At 47.7% G+C, this 21,930-nt stretch overlaps 1 protein-coding gene and 1 long non-coding RNA gene across 6 annotated transcripts in view; one reads left to right on the top strand and one right to left on the bottom strand.

Annotated features, from left to right (window-relative positions):
* The window catches only part of LOC135098237 (uncharacterized), a 40,256-nt gene extending 29,945 nt beyond the window's left edge, over positions 1-10,311 (bottom strand). For 4 of the 5 annotated variants that reach the window (XR_010266736.1, XR_010266738.1, XR_010266733.1 and 1 more), the window contains exon 1: positions 10,293-10,307. This is a non-coding gene — a long non-coding RNA (uncharacterized LOC135098237). Of the gene's footprint in view, positions 1-10,292 lie in introns of all 5 variants that reach the window. The other variant, XR_010266734.1, reaches the window with a different exon arrangement.
* Positions 7,081-21,930, top strand: part of LOC135098236 (uncharacterized) — a 204,183-nt gene continuing 189,333 nt past the window's right edge. The window contains exon 1 of the mRNA XM_064000496.1: positions 7,081-7,748. The gene's annotated coding sequence lies outside the window, so the exon portion shown is untranslated. The remainder of the gene's footprint in view (positions 7,749-21,930) is intronic.

A 21,930-nucleotide genomic window follows, 5' to 3' on the forward strand; every position in this document is an offset into this window, starting at 1 on the left:
CGTGTTCTCTTTTCCCACACCTGGCGTCATAAAGATGAGTGAGCGTGACGCCCGTGTCACGACAGCTTTCATCGGGCTGGATTTACTGGTGGTGACAGCTAACATTTCCAGGCTAATGTCTAACTTCCGCCCGTCTATGCATGGCACATCTTATCTATCAGAGTACAATATATTACACTAGTTCCCATCACATGCTGGCGTGCGCCACTCCCCTGCTCCTTTTTATTATTCGTTATCGAATTCATTAATAATCATTAATCATCACACCTGTTGTATTATTGAATGGCTCAGCGCAACATTCCACCTGTGCTATATTGTATTGAATAAATCCCTATCGTGCTCCGCAATGCGTCATTGCCGCACGCCTTTTTATCGTGGGTTGTTTAATCTATTAACGTAACAACGCCCGTTGTATTACTTTATCGATTAGCCAAGAATTACGCCTGTTATGTTACGGCGGCGCGGTGCTGTCCTCGCCACAGCTGTGCCACGTGTGTGTGTGTGTGTGTGTGTGTGTGTGTGTGTGTGTGTGTGTGTGTGTGTGTGTGTGTGTGTACCCAGTACCAAGTGACTATCTCTCCCACTGCCGCGTGCATCACGCCTCGCTGCTGGTGTTGCAGACTATGCAATAGCAACTAAGAGTATGAGACAGTCAGACGCCATTCTGGCAATACCTTATCAACATATTTAAGTTGATGAAGAGACGAACACATCTCTTCTCTAATTCCGCCAAACAAATCGCCAGGGCGTCTCGCCTCGCTACGTCGAGCAGTGTGCAAACATCGTCTTCATTAACTATCAAATAGATCTAAGACTTTATCGTGAAGAATCACACACAGATTATCCTCCACTTGGGAGTGCGTGTGTGTGTGTGTGTGTGTGTGTGTGTGTGTGTGTGTGTGTGTGTGTGCGTGCGTGCGTGCGCATGTCTAGAGGGTGTTCACTCATCAGAAGCTAAATGCTCCTTATCTCGCTTGTTAAAGAGGCTAATTAGGGACGACAAACACTCAAAATAACACGACGCATCACTGCAGACTCAACAAGCACCAGATCCAGGTCACCAGAAGCAAAAAAAAAAAGCAGTAGGGAGGGACACACACAGAGCTCGTGTCTGGAACAAGTTATCTGGAGCGGGAGGGTACAATGAACAAAGGAGAAAAGAACAACATAACCTAAAAAAAAAAAAAAAAGAAAATGGCGGGGGGCGGGAGGAAGGCGGAGGAATGAAGCAATGCAGGAAATGTGTGCGCTCAGGATGGAAGGCGTGGGAGTACTCAGCTGGTGCGACGCTACACACACACACACACACACACACACACACACACACACACACACACAGAGAGAGAGAGAGAGAGAGAGAGAGAGAGAGAGAGAGAGAGAGAGAGAGAGAGAGAGAGAGAGAGAGAGAGAGAGAGAGATATTACTTCAAGCTTTCTGCATTACTGAGAAACGTACTAACCTGACTGGATGTGCTGCTGTAACTGTCTCATCGTGTTGCAGGTGCCTCCCTTGTGAGGAGGAGGAGAAGGAGGAGGAGGAGGAGGAGGAGGAGGAGGAGGAGGAGGAGGAGGAGGAGGAGGAGGAAGAAGAAGAAGGCAACGAAGATAGGTTAAAAGAAAGAAAGAAAATGTTCATGAAAGAAGGAAAGAACACAAGCCAGCCTTGTTTTTGGCAACGTGAACCGCCATCACAAACACATCACCGCCTCTTTCTGTTTCTTCTCCTTCTGCTTCTCCCCAATCCACCACCAGTCCCTTCCTCCTTCCCTCTTCAGCCTTCACTCACCCCATCATCCCGCACCTCTTCCACCAGTCCAGATTCCATCAGATTCTTCCCCAGCCCCCCACAAAAGCTAACCTCATTCTGCCCACCATTCCCCCAATCCCTGGCAACCTTCCTTCTTCTCCCGTGCACCCACAAACTTACACACTACACGTGACTTCAAGTAGTAATGGAAAGTGTGGGCATGTTTGCTATACTCATCCTCCTCCTGCTTCCTCCACCGGTAAGCTACGCATGGTCTTCAAGCACTCAACATGACCGCGTTACAGGCAAACCCCAGTTCACCACACACAGGCCGCTGTTCACTATTTCAGGGATGTCTGTCTTACTGTCTTTCCAACCCGCTCATTACTACCACCCCCACCACCACCACCACCATCACCACTGCATCACCGCGGACATCACAACGTCCAGCAAGGTCCAGTGTCGTGTTAGGCGGGCGCGTCCCTCTAATCCTTCCTAAGACTGACCGTGAACTCTACCGACGATGATAAAAGTTATGACAAATGAGTGAGGCGGGGCGTGGCGGCGCTGGGCGAGGCGGGGAGGCGCGAGGCGGTATGGCTCGGGGTGGGGTGGCGAAAATTTTAGGGGTTGTGAAGGAAGGAAAGGATGGGAGAGAGAGAGAGAGAGAGAGAGAGAGAGAGAGAGAGAGAGAGAGAGAGAGAGAGAGAGAGAAAGAGAGAGAGAGAGAGAGAGGGAGGCGGATGATAGGGAGCGGAAAGAACGAAGTGCATGTGAGGAGAGGATGGGAAGAGAACGTGAATATTTATCGTTGTTGCAGTGTAGCGGGGCCTGAGTGAGGAGGCGAGGGAGTGAGAGTGAGGGGGTGAGGAGGGGAGAGATGGAGAGGCAGGGATGGAGGGCACGTGTGTGGTGAGGAGAGTTAGGGAAGGAGGATGTTGGGAAAAGAGTAGTGCGAGGAAGGGGAGGAGAATGAACGTGAAAACCTCTTTTGGCGTGGCAGAATGCAACCGGACGGGAGGAATGAAGTAAGTGAGTGGCTGAGAGGGACAGGAGGATGTAAGAGGCGGGAGGAAGAAGAATTATGACAAGGGGAAGGAAATAAGAGTGAATGAAGGGAGGAGAAAGCGACGGAGTGTGTGGTGTAAACATAGGCTGTGGGGTGTTTGCTGCTGCTGCTGCTGCCGCTGCTGCTGCTGCTGTGTGTGTGTGTGTGTGTGTGTGTGTGTGTGTGTGTGTGTGTGTGTGTGTGTGTGTGTGTGTGTGTGTGTGTATGTGTGTGTGTGTGTGTGTGTGCCAGCTTAGTTCATAAAATCTCCTGGCCTCATCTCTGCACTTTATTGCATCTTCCCGGACTTGTCACTCTGCGTGCGCCTCTCCATGCATCTTTTATTAGTTTCAACTCAGTGTGATTCACGCCCATTAAATAGACAGAAAATTTGCACTTCTGGTTATTCTGTATTGCTTGATGATGGAATTATTTGCTTTTTCATCTCCAGTTATTAGTAAGTTTATTTTCAAGAGCTTAAGAAAGCAACAGGTATATAGATAAGCGTGGCACAGTGCTTGGGAGTGATGCGCTGTGATACAGCAGGCAAGTTGGGCGTAGCTTGGCGAGAGAATGGCTGAAGTGTTCTTCCTGTAGTGTGCACTACTTAGGCGCAGAGTCATAACCAATTCCTATATCCAAGGAGGCTGCACGCACCACTGAAATCAGAGCTATTAGCAAATTCATCTTCAACGCCACTCCGTTGTGGTGAGGGACAAGCATCGGAGTGAAGGCCGCACGTTGCAGCCTGTCAGGCTCACTGCCCGGAGCCACTGGCTAATTGTTCCTCTATAGCACGTTCGATAGCGACACTGCAAGAATTGCTACTGCTGCCAGTGTGTACTGCACAGTAACTCTTGCAGCAAGCCAACTAGCGAGCTGTAATCATTACAAAGCCTCAGCTGACATTTATGACTCCGCTTAGAGGCAAGGGTTACACTGGACGGGGACATCAGCTTACAGCGAGGGAGTCCGGTGCCAAGCTGAGCACAAGACGGGTGGCCTCCGCTCGCCAGACACCAGACGGCGGTGCGAGTCATTAGCCTCTTGAAAAAGTTGAGTCATGCATGATGTGTGAAAAAAAGAAATGAAATAATTGCCTACACGATTGATAGCGCTTTGTTAACGTTTGCATCGCCCGGGAAACAACTGTAGCTACTTGACTATTTGTAGAGAAGAAGGGGAAGGCCACACTCATCCATGACATGGCTCACGTGACCAGTCTGACGTGTGAATGACCACCGCTTGGCATAACGTAAGCTGCAGCCTATGAGGTGAAGTCTGCAGGGCTGTGGTTTAGTAATTTTAAGTAGGGATGTGAGAGGATACACCAGGAATGATGACAAAAGAAAGGATGTACTCCAGAGCGGGTGTCGCCTGTCATCCGACAGCGACAAAGTGAACGCGTGGGTCACGGCAGAGGGAGAACTAACTCCCTGACGCTTCCCCGACACCGGTTATTGCTCTTATAATTAATGGCTGTACAACAGTTTAAGACAAAATTTCATTTGACCACTTGAAGACAAAAGACATTTATATCAATACTTAGAATGAGGCATCCTCAGCGTACTCCAGGACACACAGTGCAATGTACCACTGCTACAGTTGGCGGAACGAGGGAACACTCGTCCCTCCACTGCCGAGAAGGGAACCACATTTACCGCCTCTTGAGTGCCGTGAGAGTCATTCACTGGCTGACAGGTCCGCGACAGTTCGCTCCTTCACCAGCCACACAAGCCATCCACGTAATGAAAACACCTGATGAAAAGTGAGCAGGTTGGCGCTTGAGGCGACCACTACACAACCCACACGCCAACCCTGTGTAGCACATCACTCGCAGGCGTCAAGTGTGTCAGTCTGGCCGTGTGTGTGTGTGTGTGTGTGTGTGTGTGTGTGTGTGTGTGTGTGTGTGTGTGTGGAAGAGAGAAATGGAGGCCCATGTACATCGTTTAGTTGAATTGCTGCACTGAATGTGTAGTGTGTGCTTCACACGGAGTGCAAGAGTGCACGCGGATGGGTAGTTTGTAGATAGTTTTAAACGGCACAGCGACATGAGAAAAAAAAAAAAAAACTGGTGAACCAGTAGCGATGCCTGAACGCTCTTGCCTCGATTACCCGCCTTTACCATTCATCTGGCGCCTGACACATCAAACAACAGGCGTAAAAACTATACCGCGGCATACGCACGCCAGCGTTTGTAACCCAGACCTTTGGATGCACACCAAGAATAAACTTTTGCCTGTGTCTGCAGCGGCGATTACGAGTAGTGGACAGCGTGCCCCTGTACGAGTACATCCAAACATCGTATACTTGGCTTTTAGGCTGGAGCTGACTAACTTTATAGCACGCCCACTGTGCACTTACTGTAAAGCATCGCAGTGTTACGACATTTAACGGCAAGCCTCGTCGTATTCGGAAGTCGAGGGGTTACGGGAGAGTTGTAACGAGTGGAAGTGAGCACCCTTAACTCCAGACATCAAACAACCCCCGCCCCATGCCATACAACCTCCCGCGTCACCCCGACACCCGCCCCCCCGCGTTCACACTCCCCGGCAGGCAAAATGGATCCTCATCAAGGGTAAAACACGATAATACGCCTCGATGACCAAAATTTACTACAGATACATGTTCATCCCAGACCCTTCCCTCTTTATAGCAGAACCCCCCCCACCTTTCTGCGTGTGGGTGTGTGTTGCAGGCCGAGCTGAGCAGCCGAAAGCTACTTGTAATTAAGTTCTCGCTGGTCTCTCTCTGTCAGCAGCGCAGGTCCGTGCTGGCAAAGCGCCGGTGTCTGCTACACTGCTTTGTTGCCTAGCTGCTAAAAAGAGCGGCACGTCATGCTTCTCTTTCACGATTTCCCTCCGCTCATAAGAGACTACAAAGCGACTTTTATGCAGATTCACTAAAGCATATGCCGCTATTTGCTTCTGTAATGTGCATAATTTTTACATTATCCTCCTGCTGTATGAGAATAGCTGTTAGCAAGAAACACGCCAAAGCAACACCACTCTCAACTAACTGACTTACTGAACCACTTGTAAAATCCACATGAGTTTTTGTTGTACTCAAGAAAAAAAAAAGTAAAAAAAGTCACCTCTCTCTCTCTCTCTCTCTCTCTCTCTCTCTCTCTCTCTCTCTCTCTCTCTCTCTCTCTCTCTCTCTGACGACAGTGTGTGTGTGTGTGTGTGTGTGTGTGACATTCACTGTGGCAGAGGGAGTGACAGAAACCGGAAGGTGAAATTTACACCTTTGTTTTCTGGCGATGATTGGAGGAAAAAGATTGAATAAATTAGTAAAGAATCATTGAATCAATAGCCGACACGTGTACATAAAGACGCACTTAAGCTGCATACATAGGTACATTCAATACTATAGAGATTTATATATGTATTATAACAAAGAGCACGGCGGTGTCGACTAGGAAGTGCTCCATCACAACCACCACCACCACCACCACCACCTTCCCCCATCCCCCAAATACTCGCATAGCACACAACACACAATAAAATTTCAATCAATCTCCTGCTATGCTTCAATTCCTGAACACACACACACACACACACATACACTAACAGGGATAACACTTTACTCCCCATTTCCTTCAGTAAGTTTTCAGAATTCCTTTTCAATGTTGTTTTATCATGCCAAATGAAGAATCACGCTTTACTTTTTTTTTTTTTTAATTAATTCCCCTCTCTGTTTTTTCTTCCAGGTTGTGCACAAGACCCTCAATGTTGTTGGCATTGCCGTGCTGTGCTGTGCTGTGCTGTGCTGTGCTGTGCAAGGCTCGGGGATGTATTAATACTGGTGGTGATGGCCACGACACACTGACACACACACACACACACACACACACACACACACACACACACACACACACACACACTGATAGCACCACACACATACAAGGCTTAAGGGAGGATATATCACGTAACACACCACACATACACACGCACAAGAGTAATACATATATACACATGCATATATACCTTCCTAACAATATAAAATAAACAGTGAGCGTGAGAAAACAGGAAGGTCTTAGGACTAATCCTCGTTGGTGATAAGAGAGATGCACTGTAGATCATTGCTGTGGGCCTCACCGGAAGGGAGGGTGAGGTTAATAGATACGGAAGAGATGGATGGGGAAGAGAAGCTGAAAAAAATAATAGAATAAAAATGAATTAGAGTTGGATGGTAAACCGGATCAAGTGCAAGGCAAAGGTGAACGGTAACGATGAGGCCCGGGGGTACGAGAGAGAGAGAGAGAGAGAGAGAGAGAGAGAGAGAGAGAGAGAGAGAGAGAGAGAGAGAGAGAGAGAGAGAGAGAGAGAGAGACTCGCCTTTCTCTTTAACGCTGCTGTGACAAGGGATGAGGAGGGAAACGAGTGCCCTGCAGTGAGGAGGGCAAGGCACAGGGACGGCAGGGACAGGGAGAGGGAGAGGTGCTTCAGGGATGAGTGCTTGTGACTACTGAGGGAGATATGGACGGTAGCTGGGGAGAAGCAGAGAGAGCGAGAGTGAGGAGGAGGTCAGGGAAGAGCAAACAGGCAGGTGAGAACTTTGTGACGTCTCTTTCACTCAGCCATACACTCACTCAGTTGTCGTAAGCTTGGAAACACAAGAACTGGTGTGGTGAAACAGAAAAGTTTATGCCGCGGTTTGACATTTCCCGCCCTGAACACTGAACACGCCGGGCATTAGTAAGGGCGGCCAAAGGTGGGTGTGTGGTGTGTGGCAGCAGCAGTCAGTGACTAGTGCCGGCGGGTGGCGGCGGCGGCGGTGTTGGAGGTGGTGCCTTACAAGGCGTGCAGGAAAGCCATGACGGCTTTGGTGGCAGCATGCAGACGGGCGGCAACGGACGGTCTGCCAAGTCTACCTGGGCTGGGCGGACTAGCACCCTGGCTGCTGCTGGCGGCGTGGACACAAGCGGCCGTCGCAAGAGTCAACGTGAAATGTAAGTATAACTTTACATTTCTAAATAATAGCTGTTCACCCAGAAAACCACAGATTCTTCTAGTGAAACTATTCTACAGTGAGTTACTTTTGGGAACTTCGTCACCTTTACGCAGCACCTTTAGTTTTTACTTGGTGCAAATATTGCTTCAGAGCAAACTGTACTGCAATACCACTGGGATGAAATTGCGGGATGTGGTGCCCACGACAGCCACCCGCATCCACTGCAATCAATATCTTGCTTTTTCATCTTTTTTTTTCTGTTTTCCAAAGTCATTAGCTCCCACTATCCCTCCTCACTTGTGCCACCTTTATACTAACAAGCTAAAATGTTACTTAATTATCTGTATTATGCAAGCGGCGATGCTTTTTATAAGCCAGTTTTCCTGTGGGTCAGTCGGTGTCTGCTGAATGATCCTTTGGACTGATGAATATACCCCACGATGCAGGAAAGGTCTTGTTATCTCACTGAGTGCTGAAACACACACACACACACACACACACACACACACACACACACACACACACACACACACAAACTTTTAATACGTATACATTTCACTAGTAACTATGCTTCCCCTAAACCTAATAATAAGTAAGTATCATAATGAGTGTTTCATATATACACAGTTAACAAGTTGCCAGAGGTTGCTGCACAGTAAATAATAAGATATTACAGACAACAAATTCATATCTACAAATGAGACAGCAAATGGTGGCGCACAACGAGCCGTACATTGGCCTGGAACAGTTCCAGTAATAATAACACCGCGGGAACGCTTCGCCATGCTTGTTACACTCAGTTAATAATGTTTATTAAAAATATAACTTATACATGATTAGGAATTGGAACTACCTGAACGAAAAAAAAAAAAAGTTTTAATTTTAAAATCTGGTTTGGCCTCTCAAGTTTAATGAAATGATTTTGTGCCGCGTTGTTCTGGTTCCTCTGACTGATGTAGGTCTTAGATACATATATTTTGTGTGACAGAACACTACCTACGTTTTGGCTTCCCTGCAACAACTCAGTATACAAAGCAAGTAATGGAGAGAGAGAGGTGACAGGTGACAGGACCAAATTGAGTGTGGGCGGGGCTTTCACTCAGCACAGACATGGATTACAGTCTTCGCCCACCTCCGCCCAGTAATGACGAAACAATGCTGATCAAAACTGCACTTTGATGGAGGCGCGAAGTGACTTAGCATCATGAGTTGAGCCTATAGTTTTAATATACTCGTAGTGCTTTCTGTCAAGAGTGATTCCTCCCGCGACTTAATACTTTAACCTGTCTTCCTGCCGTGTCTCAGTTAATCAATAAAGCGGCTTCCTACCTTTTCCACTCACACCGACGGATATTTCATCTCATGATTTGCATTCCTTAATCTCCTGTATCCTCTCAAAGCCAGCTGCCCACACCTGTCCCCGTCCCACATCTCTTCACCTGTCACCTCCAACCACTTTGCAGTTCCAGTCTGTAATCTTATAAAAACAGCTGCACTATTTAGCTCAATCTGACTAACGTGCTAACCAGTATTCGCCCTGGACCCACGAAATTGCACTGCACGTTAGCATCCACCCTGCTTAGTGTACCACCCCGCGCTGACTGGTGTGTGTCTCTGTGTGTGTTTTTTGTGTGTTTTTAGAATGAATTGAACTGAGTTGATTGAATCCACTCAGACTTTATGAATAAGTAAGCAATGCATCTCCATCAAAATTTATGAAATTATGCAAAAATACATGCAGTATGAAATAAACATATTCAAAACGAAATGGCTTATTAAGTATAATACTTTTGAACACTGCATACATATCACGCAGTGCCACAATTTCCCCTTTACAGTGAGACAACAGCGTGGAATTCGTCTCTTGCACCACCACCACCACCACCACCACTGCACTAGTTCCAAAGTCTATCCTCTGTGTACACATCTGCGTGTGTGCGTGTTCGAAGCTGTCTGCTCTTTGTTTACGAACAAAAGCCGGACTGTTGTTAATACTTTACAGCACTATTTTCCAACCTGGGGCAAATTTTAGGATTTCAGGGGGAAAATCTATTGAGGGAAATAAAAACTACCAGCTATTGACCGACAGAAAAAAAAAAAAAAAACTCATAATATGGTTGTTAAGTTTTGTTGAAGTACTATATATAAATACAAATCAAAATTTATGCTAGGATTGCCTTTAGTAATGACTTTGTACGAGTTTTTACATTTCCTTTTTCACTCTATGAAGGAGGAAATCCTAACAGGTGAACTGGTTGAAAGGGGAAAAGACGAAAAAAAAAAAAAGTTTGTGAACTACTGGTTTACATAATCTGTTTCATCGCTATTTGTGGCTAATCATTCAACTAAGTCTTCAGCAGCGCACATATATGTTTATCAACACTCCTTTGAGCATCCGCAGTTCGCACGACAGCTAGGAACACAACATGCTATTATGAGCACAGGTGACAGGGAAACAAGGGGACAGCTAGTTAACTTTGAACACAACACTTGGAACAAATGCATACTCTGTACCAATTAAGCTTCCCTGTTCAGTACTCACCGAGCTGCTCAACGCCTCGTCACTTACACCCACTGCTAGCTTCCTAACTCCCGTGGTCTTCAATATATGTCACTGTCCACTGACGACACGAATACGTAGACACGTACCTCTCACAAACCTTAAAACACAAACTGGCAACCGCAAGGCAGCTAGCCGCTCTCTGTTATATCTATCTATATATATGTATATTTTTCTCTAAACAGTGATGATTGACTATTTTTTTTGCTGAATATGAATAAAAATATTTTTTGTGATGAAAATATTACAAATAAATTGTAAATAAAGACCATATTAGTGACCCACACTAATTGTTTTACTGATTAGGCTAAACGAGCATTTGCTATAAGTTACCAATCCATTCCTATTACATAATTTTGTTTGCATTATGTTTTTTTTTTTTGTGCATTTATTTTTTCCTTTTATTTTCCTAATCAGTCTTATTTTGATTTTACCTTCATACTGTATTGACAAGCCAAGAAAATGTTCAAAATGTCGAGATGATCCTCCATTAGCAATCTCATTTCCTTTTTTTTTCTTGTTTTTCTTATGGATCTTTCAGCTATATTCTTCTTATTGTTTTGTTAAAAAAAAAAAAGAGAAAAAGAAAAACACAATTTCATGATATATAAATGTGAAAAGACGAATGATTATGAATGACATTTAATATTATCGTACGCCGATGGCGGGAAGAGGCTGCTGTGCGTAGCAGATTGCGCAAAGTATTCTTGTGTTTTCTTGCTCGAAGTGTTGACGTGCCGTGATCCTGACGAAGGGGAGAGTGTACCAGTGTTCAGGGATAGACGAAGCGTCATGCACTGGTGAGTACTAGAATCACGCTAGCACACAGAAATAGTGTCACATTTCATCATGACATTGAGTGTGATCTTTGCAATTGTACAACCTGCTCCAACTTGCCTAACTCGTTCATAATCCCGTCACTCCCTATCCCTGCCTACTCAGGGCTTCCATCTACCCTTCACATCTCTCCTTCATAATATTCTTTTGCTATCTCTCTCTCTCTCTCTCTCTCTCTCTCTCTCTCTCTCTCTCTCTCTCCTCTCTCTCTCTCTCTCTCTCTCTCTCTGCATTGAGCGTTCTGACCACTGAGAGCAAAATAACCTTTCTTTTTTTATTGCAATGACAAATGTTGGTGAGGCATTTTAAGGGAGTGTTAGGAATGTTTTGTGGTCCTGATATCCAACAAGTCCATTACACAAACAATATATTATTTTTAAGCTGTTTTCATGTTTTTTGATACGATTTTGTAAGTGTTTCTTGACATGTGGGTGGGAAGGAGAGAGGCTAATAATGATAGTAATAGTAGCAGTAGTAGTAGTAGTAGTAGTAATAAGGTAACAAGCGTCATACTGTCGTTAGCTGCCAAACAGTTAAAGGAAGCCTTGTGGGAAAGCATTGTCGGTGAGGTAATGACAGGCTCCCATGCAATAGTAATGGCTAAACTTGCAACCAATGGCTCCAGGTGACGTCACGCAAGCCATGTTCGCTCACCATTGCATTTTTTACCCTAATTCAAGGTGCGGTTTTTTTTTTTTTTTTTTTTTTTTTTTGTCTTTCGTTAAACTTTCATGATAACTTCCTATCAAATGAAAACTTTGTGATATTTCAAGAATTAGAAAAAGAAAAAAGAAAAAAGAAATTGAGAGAGAGAGAGAGAGAGAGAGGAGAGGGAGAGAGAGGAGAGAGAGAGGGAGAGGAGAGAGAGAGAGAGAGAGAGAGAGAGAGAGAGAGAGGTTAAACTTTCATGATAACTTGCTCTCAAATGAAAACTTTTTGATATTTCAAGAATTAGAAGAAGAAAAAATAAAAATAATTCGAAAGAGAGAGAGAGAGAGAGAGAGAGAGAGAGAGAGAGAGAGAGAGAGAGAGAGAGAGAGAGTGTGTGTGTGTGTTGGTATGAGTGAACAGTGGTGTTTGGCGTACACCTAATGTGAGGCGAAAAGTGAAGAGATGAAGGGCGGTGAAGGAAACGAGAGGGGAGGCATTCGGTCGTGTGTGATGAAACAGGATATACGTTGCCTTAATAATAAATGGAATGTATTTGATTTTCCTTCCTTGCGTAATTCTCCTCCGAAAAATATGTATTCAACAAATATTTGCCAGTGGAAGTTGGAATGAGAAGTTTAATAATCGCTCTCGGGCAGAAACTGTACCTTTGTTTTGTACAGCTTGTATGCTTTAATGGAAACTATGTAGCTTTGTGTTCGCTCTTTCCATGAAAAATCCGCGCCATGTCAACATTGCCTCATTATGAAATATTAACATCATCCAAGAGTAATGAAAGATCGTAGAAAACACACAGATGAATGTAGATTTCAACTTAAAACGAAGTCAATGGTTTTTCAAGACTGTTTATATGATTCTAGCGATATAGTAAGGATATCATCAGTAGAAAAGAAAATGCACACTGCACCACTTGTGTCTGGCTCACAGAGGGGAAGGGCTGGCTGAGGTCTGAGGAAAGTGTGCAGTAGTAGTGGTAGTAGTAGTAGTAGTAGAAATAGTAGTAGTAGTAGTAGTAGTAGTAGTGGTAGTAGTAGTAGTAGGATGAACGTGGAGGTGTGACGGCTGTGGTGCTGAGGGTGTAGCGATGAGCATGGTGGAAAGGTGGCGTGTGTGTGTGTGTGTGTGTGTGTGTGTGTGTGTGTGTGTGTCCCTGAGGAGAGGGGGAGAGGGAAGGCTCGCTAGTGTCAAGGCAACAGTATGCAATTTTTACTCTGCTATTTCTCATCCATTTTTTCTGCAAACATGTCTTCTATATAGGTAAAGTAGGAGTAGTAGTAGTAGTAATAGTAGTAGTAGTAGTCGTATTAGTAGCAGTGATAGACGATGATGAGGATGTGCATGGGACAGTCGGGGTAGGAAGGGGACTAAGGGAAAGCAGTGACGTGATAGGCTGCAGTATATTAAATGTGTGTGTGTGTGTGTGTGTGTGCGCCTTCATTCAAGCCTGGCGAGGCGGGGGAAGTATATTGCACAGAAAGGGAAGGTGTGATTACGGACGTGGCCACAGGGATTGTGTAAGAGAGAGAGAGAGAGAGAGAGAGAGAGAGAGAGAGAGAGAGAGAGAGAGAGAGAGAGAGAGAGAGAGAGAGAGAGAGAGAGAGAGAGAGAGAGTATTTAGCTGAGTGCAGAAGGAACGATACACACGAGAGAAGGAGATGAATGGCAGTAATCTTGTCCCTCATTGTTTTCCTGTCGTATATCCGAGGGTCTCACAATATTCTATTATGATTACTTATTATTTTTCAAAAGCAATATTAATTAAATCAATTCACGTAGGAGTGCGGCAATACAGTAAATGAAGCAACTTTTTTGATTATTTTTTTTCATTCACGCGAAAATAAAAAAAAAAAAAAGGTCTCATAGCATCAGGCTTCATTTCTATCTACTTTACTTAATAATATATCTCCATAATTATTCATAGACCTCACCTTCATTACGTAATGGTAATATCTAAATGGCTTTGTCTGCTCTCTCGTCGAAAGTTTCGGAGACAAGCCGGACCATCCCTCGCTGTCATGCAAAGCTTTCACCAGTAATGATATTGATGATGACAATACCACCACCACCACCACCACCACCACCACCACCAACAAGAGCAACAACAACAATAGCAAAAATCAGATACCCAATACATCCGGCATTTAGAAACATAAGAGCATCGCGGAATGAGCGGCGCTACACTACTGAGGAGCCTTATCATGATTACAAATACCGTCTGCTCTTTGCTTCGGGGAGAGGGTAGGTAGGAGTAATGGTATAGCAGCAGTAGTAGTAGTGGTGGTGGTGGTTGTGGTGGTGGTGGTGGCAGCGCAGGAAGAGAAAAACGACAAGGATCAGGTAAATGAAAAAGAAGAAGAAAAGAAAGAAGAGGAGGTCGCGGATTATGATAAATAGTAGTTGTAGTAATAGGAGGAGCAGGAGGAGGAAGAAGATGAAGATGAAAAGGAGGTGGAGGGGGAGGAGGAGGAGGAGGAGGAGGAGGAGAAAGATGAAGAGGAGGAGAAGAATTACAAGGGATTTTGAAGGATCAGGAAGGATTACAAACAGCAGCTGACGTCCACGTTGTTGTTGCGTGGTTTGATTTCACTAACTCTCACTAACTGCCTGTATTAGAGAAAGGGTAGGAGGAGGAGGATAGGAGGAGGAGGAGGAGGAGGAAGAGAAAGAAACTGGTGTAATATGAGAGCAAAAAGTCGAAAAAAAAATTGGCAAGAAAAAAAAATAGAACGGCAAAATAGAAGAAAGGAGAAAAAAAATGAAGAAAAACAGCGACGAAGAGAAGCAGGAGGAGGGAAGGGAAAAATCAGGACTAGGACGCGGAAAAGAGGAAGATAAAATGATGATGGTGGTGATGATGATGATGACGACGAGAAAGATGATGATGATGATGAGGAGGAGGAAGAGAAGGAGCAGGGGACAATCTTCACCAGTATAACTCATTCCAGACAAGTAATCTGTAATCAGTGCTCACCTGTTCCTCACCTTCACTCCTCACCTGCCTCGCCCTTTGCAATCAATATACTGTTTTTCACTCTTTTAGTTATTTATTGTTTTGCATGTAGCAGAGAGAGAGAGAGAGAGAGAGAGAGAGAGAGAGAGAGAGAGAGAGAGAGAGAGAGTTGTAGTAGTAGTAGTAGTAGTAGTAATGGTGGTGGTGACAGTAACAGAGTCAACAGATATGGCGAAATTCGAAGTGTAAATATTTATTTTTTCCCTGGCTTTGCAATGAGTGAGCCGCGTCCGTCACGTTACACTCTCTACCTCACATAAGCTTCATTTTTATATTTTTGCCTGCATCTCTATCACCAATATTAAGCCGTGTTTTCATCAGGATTTTGTTTTATTTTATTCATTCATTTTTCCCACGTACGAAAAAAAAAAAAAAATACGTCTATCTTTTTGTCACTATTGTTGTTTATTTATACGTAGATATTTTTCCTCGTATATCATCAGAAATATTACAGAAGTACACTCTGAAATTCAAAAATATATGCATTGGCGTATATTCGCGTTTCTTTATTATTCACGTTTTGAAACACGTATCATTCTGCATATTTCCCAAACTGGAAGATTGGTTGTGGGGTGACGTAGGGGGGACGGGGGTCGCCGGGCTGAGGGATGCGAGGGGCGGCTGAGTAAGAGTGGCGGCGAATCGGCGTGACTGCACGATCAGAAGACTGAGCCAGCGCCTCCCTGAAATGGTGGAGAGAATCGGTTTAATCTTTGAGGTGACGGCGAGACCCAGGCAAGGGGAATATGAAGCTTGATACACGCGAGACTGCATCGCTGCCTCGCCTGGCCTGGCTGTAGACAGACTGCATCGCTGCCTCGCTTGGCCTGGCTGTAGACAGAATGCATCGCTGCCTCGCCTGTCCTGGCTGTGAACAGACTACATCGCTGCCTCGCCTGGCCTGGCTGTGGATAGACTGCATCGCTACCTCGCCTGGCTGTGCATAGATTCCTTCATACTGGAGTGGAAGAGATGCAGTAATTCAGTGTTAGGTTCCTCGTGCTGGCAAGGAACTGCATAGTGTGTGCGTACATCGGTACATTGAGAGTGTATTGATCCTGCTGCTTCTCTTGCGGAGATTAAATCCATTCCGTGTAGCGTCTCGTCTTGGGAAACTTCAAATCCACCCGTGTCTGTCTTGTTTGTTTCTGAGACACCATTCAGCATCGCGCTGCTGCAGTGACCGTTATTGGAGAAAGGCTCGAGATGTCGCGGTCACGGGCCAGCAGAGTGAGCAAGGCGGCTCTCTGCCTTCCGTCACGCTCTGGCAGGGCACAGACCAGGGGAGCGGCGGCCTTTCCGCATTGGTCCTGTGGCTCTTTCACGCTTCAGCAGGGCGCGGGTCAGACCAGAGGCTAAAATAAAAACACAACTTTTGTTCATCACTAACTCATACCTGTTGGCGGACAAAAATTTGGGTATTGATGCATCTATCTGGACAGGCAATGGTGGCATTCATGCACGTGCGTAGTGAGGTGTGAACGCCGCTACTCCGCCTCGTGCAGGCAGGCGACGCGTGACCTTCCTTCGTAACACTGCGCGGCGCTCTTGGGGCGCAAGCCGATGAAAGCGAGGCGGAAACGTATTGGGTTCCGACTCATTCAAGCTGCAGAGGCGGCGATACGCAAATTGGACCGCCGAAATAGAACGCGAACGAGTGTGTTGTTTTAAATTGCGTGGTATAGCTAAGGCGCGCACGCACACACACACACACACACACACACACACACACACACACACAAAGATCCACAGTCTCCTCTGACTGAATTACCGAAATAAAGCAAATAAAGCTGAAAACAAAAGGCAAAGAGAAAACCGTGGATATTTTCAAACCATTGCATGTTATTGACTTCCCGATTAGCTTTGATGTGATACAATCAAAACACTCCTCTCCTCTTCCCCATACCACTCCCCTACCCTCCTCGTCCTAATCTACAGCCGCCCCTCCCTCCACTAACAGTTTGGAGCTCATTTAGTCGTCACCCTCTCGCTCGACAATCGTGCGTTCATTACCTGCCTGTTTCAGCTCAGGTGGGAAGGTCGCGGCCAGGTAAAGCCATCGTGTTAAAGGTGAACACAGAAGGCGAGCAAAATTGTTGTTTCATGTTATCGTTAACACAGTGGTAATGCATCTCTCTCTCTCTCTCTCTCTCTCTCTCTCTCTCTCTCTCTCTCTCTCTCTCTCTCTCTCTCTCTCTCATCATCATCATCAAACTTTTCTTGTATGTAATGCCATTAGTTGACAAAAAAGAAAAGGAAAGTTATTGGTGGTGTAATAGTGTTCCCTTTCATTCCCTCCATTCACTCCAGCCGAGAAATTAGTTCGATGAGTTTACTTTCATGTTTTTGGAACTTTTTTTTTCTATTTTCCTCTATCAAGTGTTATTGCAATGCATGACGTGTTGTTGTTTCCCTTATAAGTGGCTGTTACTTTCGATTGCTTCATTTGTTTGCTGTACCTCTGTCTAGTTTATCTGTTTGTTTAACTATTTTGTGTGTGTGTGTGTGTGTGTGTGTGTGTGTGTGTGTGTGTGTGTGTGTGTGTGTGTCCATAACTTTTCACAACTCTACATAACTGTACTTAATTGCAGTATCTCTCTTTCACCCAGTGCAGTCTTAATGACATCCTGTAGCAGCGTTAGTGTGGCCACCACAATCCAGCCAGGCAGTGCAGTGTGCACAGATCTGTCATCAGTTTTAATACTTGGTTTGATCAACTAACATCTCTTCCATTCACGCCCACCTCACGTCTGTCCCACATTACACAACTTGCTCTCTCTTGTAACACCAACCAATTCATGCTTGTGGGACGACTTGCTCGTCGTGTAGGTGCCCATGTGCCACCTACGTCGTGGGGAAGGCAATGGACACACTGAAGTAAAGTAGGTCCTTTATTCTATGCTAGGAAGAAAGTACAGGCCGGGTTGCGAGGGGACGCTGCTGTCCTGAGGCAAGCCGTGAGAGCACTGAGGTGCGATGCGCGGGAACTAAGGTGCCAACTCGGCTTTATTGTATAATATTGCAAACGCATCGCTGCCTCTCACAAGTACTTATGAAATACTATCCTACATCTCCCTCCCCCCTTCACGCTCATAGCACCCAGTGTCTTGAGCGTCTCTCCTGCCCTTGATGCGTGCTGAGCGGCGAGGCAGAGCGGGCTGGGGTGACTCTGCTCCAGGTGGGGTGGCGTCCGTGGGCGGCAGGTCCTTGGACGGGGACATGGACGGGCGAAGGAAGCGGCGGTTCCTCCACCAGATACGACCGCTGGGCATCTTGACGAGGTAGTCACGGGACTTGCCGATGCCCATGACGGTGCCGACCTTATCCCAGCGCTTCGTCGTTGGGTCTTGGACACGGACTACAGCGTCGAGCTCGAGCGGTGGGAGAGGCCGGGCATGTGCGTCGTATCGGTCTGTATCATCTTGTAGGCGAACAGCAGCCCGACGATCACAGCTCTCTGCTCTGGCCTGCCACTGTTTCTGGAAAGCCTTAGCGTGAGCGGGGACACAAGAGCGAAGGGGGTGACCGTAGAGGATCTGGGCTGGGGAGCGACCAGTGTGGTTTGGGGTGTTACGGAGCTCGAGGAGACCCCTGTCGAACGCCTCACAATGCAGGTGTCCAGTAGGGGCCACCTTCTGGATGAGGTACTTAATTGATTTAACAGCAGCCTCTGCATGACCATTCGATTGTGGGTAGTGGGGCGTCGACATGTTGTGGCGGATTCCCCAGCGCTCAAGGAAGGCGGCGAACTCCTGGCTGGCGAACTGTGGGCCGCCATCCGTGCGTAGGCGAACTGGCACACCTAGGTCGCGGAAGAGTTGCCTGAGGTGACGAATCGTTGCTGAAGAAGTGGTATCCACGCCACAAGACACCACAACAGGCCAGCCAGACAGTCGGTCAGCGACCACGAGGAAGTACTTCCCCGCGGTAGAGAAGAAGTCAGCTGACACTGACTCGAAGGGCCTGGTGGGGTTGTCGTCGCAGAGGTGGGGCTCTCGCTGCTGGCTTGGCTGCATTACCTGACACGGCTCACAAGCGCGGACCGTGTTCACAATGTCCGCGTCGATGCCGGGCCAGTACACCGCCTGTCGCGCTCGTCGTTTCGTAGCCTCAGCTCCTCGGTGGCTGTCGTGCAGGCGAGCTAGGACGCGATGGCGAAGGGCGGCCGGAACAACAACTCTAGCCCCATACAGGACGAGGTCCTCCTCACAATACAGGTCCTCACGTAGTTTCCAATATGGGCGCAGAGTATTTGGTAGGGCGTAGCGGTCGCTTGGGAATCCCTGCTTGATGTGCTGAAGGAGCTCGACGTAGGCAGGATCTTCATGGGCCGCACGCCGAAGTTCCTCCATCGCTGGGTCGCTGTCAGTAGCTGTGGTGGCAAGGGACTCGACTGCTCCCAAAGTGACAATACTCCTGACGGAGAAGCTGGTCTCGGCATCCAGGGCGTCGTCGTCGATGGTCGGGTTGCTCACTGGGAAGCGTGAGAGGGCATCAGGGATGCACAACTCTTTACCCGGCCGCCACGTTGCAGTGAAGACGAAAGCTGCTAACTTCTCCTTCAAACGTTGCAGACGTGGGTTTTCGATGGCATCTAGTGTGTAGCTGTTGAGGATAGGGACAAGTGGGCGATGGTCTGTCACAAGGGTGAAGTGCTGCAGACCCGTGAGGTAGAACTTACATTTCTTCATAGCCCACACTACTGCCAGCAGCTCTAACTCGATCGTGGCGTAGCGTGTCTCCGTATCCGTCAAGAAGCGTGAGCCACACTGTACTAGACGGAAGTGTCCTCCCCCGTGGTCTTGTAGGAGGGCGTATCCTAAGCCGTACAAGCGCGAAGCGTCTGTTTGTAGGGCAGTCGGGAGGTCAGGATCGAATGCTGCGAGAACTGGTGGGTTGGACAAGGCCTTTTTGACACGTTCGAAAGCCTGGTCGTGGTCAGGGGTCCACACGAACGCTCTCTTCGGGCTCATCAACGGGCGGAGTGGGGCAGCAGCGGCGGATACGTCAGGAGAAAAGTCAGCCAGCTGATTTGCGAGGCCCATGAATGACCGCAGGTCTGTGAGGTTGGCTGGCTTGACAAAGTCCGTGATGGCGCGGACCTTCCCTGGGTCTGCTGCGATGCCGTCGTGAGAAAGCTGGTAGCCGCAGTAGGACACCACCTCAGCGGCCAGAACAAACTTCTCGGCGTTTAAGGTAATGCCGTGTGACCTGCATCTTGCCAGAACGTCGTTGACCCGGTGGAGGTGTGGAAGGTAGTCCTTGTCGTACAACAGGAGATCGTCTACTACCTTCACACACTGCATCACTCCCTGCAGAGCCTGGTCGCCTCGTCGACAGAAGGCGTCCCCAGTGGCAGCAAAGCCCATGGGGCCGCGGAGGTAGCGGAAGCGGCCGTAAGGAGTGATGAAAGTCGTGAGTTGTTGGTCTTCCTCGGCCAGAGGGATTTGCCAGTAACCGCACAAAGCATCGATTGTTGTGAAGTACTTGGCCTCTGGGTCCACACTTCTGATCGCTGCGAATGGCGTAGGCGACGGGTGGGCCGGGCGGGACACTTGGCTGTTTAGCTTTGACAAGTCGGTGGTGATGCGTACGCCTCCCCCGACCTTCGGAACGACAACCATTGGGTGGCACCAAGGAGATGGGTCCTCATCAGCTGGGGCGATGATACCTTGTGCCACCATGGAGTCCAACTCAGCCTTCACGTGGTCTTGGTATGCCCGGGGAATCAGCCGGGGTGTGTGGACGGCAAAGGGCTTTGCATCTTCTCTGAGGTGGATCCGCATGGGCGATCCCGACATAGGCTGCAACGGTGCCTTCTGCAGGTCGTCCTTCTTCACGAGAACGTCTGCATACTCTTGGAGGAAGTACTCCTTGGCCTCTGCAAGTGATGTGTTGGCATGAAGTGGGAGTGATGGCGATGGTGCTGGAAGTGGGGCAACCACAGAGGCTGGTTGCCTGTGGCACTGTACAGTGGCCACTGGTGTAGCACTTGTCGACTCCCTAATCCTGCCGACGGTACTAACGTTGTCCGTTATCTGCCGTGGGAAGTCCTTCGGTATGATGCCTAACTCCCTGCAGTGCTGCCAGGAGAGCAAAGGAGTGCTAAGGGCACCTTGCACATCGATCCACCCCGAGCACGACAACTTGCCATAGGTGAGCTCCGCCTGGAGGGAACCCAAAGCAGCAGGCATCTTAGATCCGTCTGCGTTGTAGTAGTCGAGCGAGGGTGGCGGTTGCAGGTTACGACTCGTGAGGCCCAAGTGCTGGAGATGTTGTGGGCCTATCACCGTGGTGTCGGCGCCTGTGTCGGGTATCATTTCCATGGTATTGGACCTCTCACCGTGTGTGACGACTATGCATATGGTAGGAGAAGGCGTAGGCTTGACCCGAACAGTTGAGTGGACTCTGCGTACATTACTCGCTTCCTGCTTGGAAGTCTCGGGGACCCTTGACAACGGAGACTGTGTTCGCACAACATGGATAGTGGCACGACTGTTTTTCTTCGTCTTCTGAAGCTTGGGTTTCGAGGAATGTTGACTCTTGGGGTTGGAAGACTTGCAGAGTTTCTCGAAGTGCCCATATCGGCTGCATGCATTACACTGGACAGTCTTGGCTGGACATTTTTCCATATGTGACCAGTGCCCTGTCTTGCCGCACCCGTGGCAAACTGCTTCCGTAGCAGGGCAGCCTTTGGGGCCGTGCTGTTGCTTGCCGCAATTACTGCAGGAAGACTGCAGTGTAGGCACAGCTGGACGTGCGTCCGCTTTGGTCCTATGGTCCGTCTTCTTGTCTTTCCTGTACTGAGAGACAGCACGGACCCCAGGAGGAGCACGTAGGGCCGAGGCAGCGGTCCTGGTGGCCTCGTAGGAACGGCACAATGTCACAACGTCCGCGAGTGTGGCGGCAGCGTCGAGGGCGATGATTCTCTGCACTACTTCCTCGTCCTGCACACCAGTGAGGATGCCGTGCTTAAGCCAGGCTTCTTTACACTCCGTGCTGTGAGCTTTGCAGACATCAATCTCTTCCGACAGACTCTTGAGCCTCACAAAGAAGTCTGCAAAAGACTCTCCTGTAGCCTGTTTGCAGGTAGTGAACGCCCGC

Source organism: Scylla paramamosain, unplaced genomic scaffold (assembly GCF_035594125.1).
Source record: "Scylla paramamosain isolate STU-SP2022 unplaced genomic scaffold, ASM3559412v1 Contig51, whole genome shotgun sequence".
Classification (NCBI taxonomy): domain Eukaryota; kingdom Metazoa; phylum Arthropoda; class Malacostraca; order Decapoda; family Portunidae; genus Scylla; species Scylla paramamosain.